The sequence below is a fragment of the Oryx dammah genome, unplaced genomic scaffold, assembly GCF_014754425.2.
Source record: "Oryx dammah isolate SB20612 unplaced genomic scaffold, SCBI_Odam_1.1 HiC_scaffold_13, whole genome shotgun sequence".
Classification (NCBI taxonomy): Eukaryota; Metazoa; Chordata; class Mammalia; order Artiodactyla; family Bovidae; genus Oryx; species Oryx dammah.
Genome location: NW_024070197.1, coordinates 8,963,075 through 8,967,087, shown reverse-complemented (window position 1 = coordinate 8,967,087; position 4,013 = coordinate 8,963,075).

Sequence of the window (4,013 nt, the reverse complement as noted above, 5' to 3'; positions counted from 1 at the left end):
AAATTCCCTGGATCCACCGGGGCTGGACCTCAGCAGAAAGCTATGATAAACCTAGACAGCAAATTCAAAAGCAGAGACGTCACTTTGCCAACAAAAGTCCACATAGTTAAAGTTATGGTTTTTCCAGTAGTCATGTATGGATGTGAGAGTTGGACCATAAAGAAGGCCAAGTGCCAAACAATTGATACTTTTGAACTGTGGTGCTGGAGAAGACTCTTGAGAGTCCCTTGAAAACCAAGGAAATCCAACCAGTCAGTCCTAAAGGAAATCAGTCCCGAATCTTCATTGGAAGGACTGATGTCAAGGTTGAAACTCCAATACTTTGGCCACCTGATGTGAAAAGCCTACTCATTGGAAAAGACCCTGATGCTGGGAGAGATTGACGGCAGGAAGAGAAGGGGGAGACAGAGGATGAGATGGTTGGACTGCATTATCAACTCAGTGGACATGAGTTTGAGCAAACTCCAGGAGATAGTGAAGGACAGGGAAGCCTGGCGTGCTGCAGCCCATGGGGTCACAAAGAGTCGGACACGACGGAGTGACTGAGGAACAACCTCCCTGGCATTGTCCGTTCTCATCCCCCCCCCTCACTCCTGGTTTCCTCAAACATCCTAGACATGCTCCTGCCTCAGGGCCTTTTCACAGGCTGTTCTGTCCTCGTGTTTTCCCTCCAGAAAAATCTTACTCACTCCCTCTCTTCCTTCAAATCTTTGCTTAAATTCCACCTTCTTAGTGATGTCTACCCTGTCTACCCTATGGAAACCATTCTCTCCCAGAATTTCCAATCTTTTTTACCCAGATCTATTTTTCCCCCATAGCTTTTTAAAAATATATATACCTTTTCTTTGAAGTTTATGTATTCATTTCTGGCTGTGCTGGGTCTTTCACTGTTGTGCATGGCTTTCTCTTGTTATGGCCAATGGGGCTACTCTCCATTGCACTGGGCTGGCTTCTCTTGTGAAACACAGGCTCTATGCGTGCAGGTGTCAGTAGTTGTGGGACGTGTGCTTTGCTGCCCTGAGGCATGTGGAGTCTTCCTGGACCAGTGATTGAACCCATGTCCCCTGCATTGGCAGACAGATTCTTAACCACTGGACCACAAGGGAATTTCTCCCCATAGTATTGACATCTTCTAACATTTCACTAACTGCAATTAACACAACATAACTAATGTTATCAGCAGTAAGCCACATGCTTCTTCGATGCAAGGGCAGGGATCTTGGTCTATTCCCCTTGCCACTCTGTCCATAGCACCTAGGACAGCACCTAGCATCTTGCAAAGACTCAATAAATATGTTTAAGGACCCACTTTGAGCACTGGTTACTCTGAGAGATTTCCCTGACACAACAGGGTGGAGGGCCAGTTTTCTCTACAATAACTCTTACAACAAGCAGCTAGAATACTCAGTCTTGACACCTCGGGGTCCCCTCACCCAGATTCAGCATCTGCCATTCCCAATTCTTAGGTGGTGCTAAGAGTAAAAGCCAGGAGATGTAAGAGACGTGGGTTCAATCCCAGGGGATCAGGGAGATCCCCTGGAGAAGGGCCTGGAAACCCACTCCAGTATTCCTGCCTGGAGAATCCCCATGGACAGAGGAGCCTGGTGGGCTACAGTCCATGGGGTAACAAAGAGTCGGACATGACTGAAGAGACTTAGTACAGCACGGAGAAGACTCTTGAGAGTCCTTTGGACTGGAAGGAGATCAAACCAGTCAATCCTAAAGGAAATAAGTCCTGATATTCACTGGAAAGACTGATGCTGAAGCTGAAACTCCAATACTTTGGCCACCTGATGGGAAGAACTGACTCCTTGGAAAAGGCTGGGCAAGATTGAAGGTGGGAGAAGGGGACGACAGAGGATGAGATGGTTGGATGGCATCACAGACTCGATGGACGTGAGTTTGACTGAGCTCTGGGAGTTGGTGATGGACAGGGAAGCCTGGCGTGCTGCAGTCCTTGGGGTCGCAAAGAATCTGACCTGACCGAGCGACTGAACTCAACTGAACTGAACTGAAAGGACTTGCCTGTAACTCCGTAAATGGTCACAAGGTGGTGGTGTGGGCCTATTTTGTCGTTCAAGATTCGCTCTTTCCCTATCTGACGCCTCAGTTTCTTTTTAAGTTCCAGTTTAAATTTTTTTCAGACTCTAGGAATTATATTCCTAATGAGACAGGAGATAGGTGGGCTCCAGGCTGAGCAGCTAGAGTTCATCGTCTGTGGACAGATGCTCCAAAACAGCAGGAGGGGAGCTTCAAAGAATCCACCCGCCAATGAAAGAGACATGGGTTTGATCCATGATCCGGGAAGATCCCACATGCCGTGGAGCAGCTAAGCCTGTGGGCCATAACTACTGAGCCTGTGCTCTAGAGCCCGAGAGCCTCAGCTACCGAGCCCATGTCTTGCAACTACCAAAGCCTGTGTGCCCTAGGCCCCATGCTCTGCAACAAAAGACGCCACCACAATGAGAAGCCTGTATTCACCACAACTAGAGAAAGCCCGTGTGTAGTAGCAAAGACCCAGTGTAACCAAAAGTGAATTACTAACTTAAAAAATAAACTAAAGGTAGCAATATTACATGTCAATCCCAAACTTCCAATCTATCCCCCTTCCCTAGGCAAAGCATTTTTAAAGGCAAGGTGAGGGAAGGCTGTCCTAGGGTATGTGATCAGTTCGTGCACAGTTCTCTGCTTGGTTGCTATTCAGGTAATGGGATAGTTAACAGTCTCAGTCTGTTATCAGTCTCAGCCTGTTAACAGTCTGCAGTCATCAAGTAGTTAATTTCTGACATGTGGTGGTGGTTTTTAACATCTGAAAAACTCAGGAAATATACATGAGATACTATTCTCTGGGTATTTCAGAGAGACTCTGCAGCAGAGAATATATGGGAGGGGTCTGTCACGGGAAGTCCCCTCAACAGCCCTGAATGGTTACAAACTGAGACTGAGTGACTTGCCCCCAAATTGTTGTCCATCTTCAGACCATTTCAGCCTTTGACACTTTTCTAAGAGTGAAAAGTTAAAAAACAGTTTCAGCAGAATAAACATAGCTCTGGAAATCCCATGGAGAGAGGAGCCTTAGGCTGCAGTCCATAGGGTCGCACAGAGTCATACATGACTGAACTGACTTAGCGTGCACACATACTGAGCTCCTTATTTGGGCCTGGCAATGTTCACCACTTTTTATTTCATTTAATCACAATGACAAGTTCAGTTCAGTTCAGTCGCTCAGTCGTGTCCAACACTTTTCGACCCCATGGACTGCAGCATGCCACACTTCCCTGTCCATCACCAGTCCTGGAGCTTGCTCAAACTCATGTCCATCAAGTTGGTGATGCCATCCAACCATATCCTCTGTTGTCCCCTTCTCCTCCTGCCTTCAATCTTTCCCAGCATCAGAGTCTTTTCCAGGGAGTCAGTTTTTCACATCAGGTGGCCAAAGTGTTGGAGTTTCAGCTTCAGCATCAGTCCTTCCAATGAATATTCAGGAATGATTTCCTTTAGGATTGACTGGTTCAATCTCCTTGCAGTCCAAGGGACTCTCAAGAGTCTTCTCCAACACCGCAGTTCAAAAGCATCAATTCTTTGGTGCTCAGCTTTCCTTATGGTCCAACTCTCACATCCATACATGACTACTGAAAAAACCATAGCATTGACTAGACGGACCTTTGTCGGCAAAATAATGTCTCTGTTTTTTAATATGCTATCTAGGTTGGTCATAACTTTTCTTTCAAGGAGCAAGGGTCTTTTAATTTCATGACTGCAGTCACCATCTATAGTGATTTTGGAGCCCCCCAAAATAAAGTCTGTCACTATTTGCACTGTTTCCCATCTGTTTGCCATGAAGTGATGGGACCAGATGCATGATCTTCATTTTTTTCAATGTTGAGTTTTAAGCCAGCTTTTTCACTCTCCTCTTTCATTTTCATCAAGAGGCTCTTCAGTTCCTCTTCACTTTCTGCTGTAAGGGTGGTGTCATTTACATATCTGAGGTTATTGATATTTCTCCCGGCAAT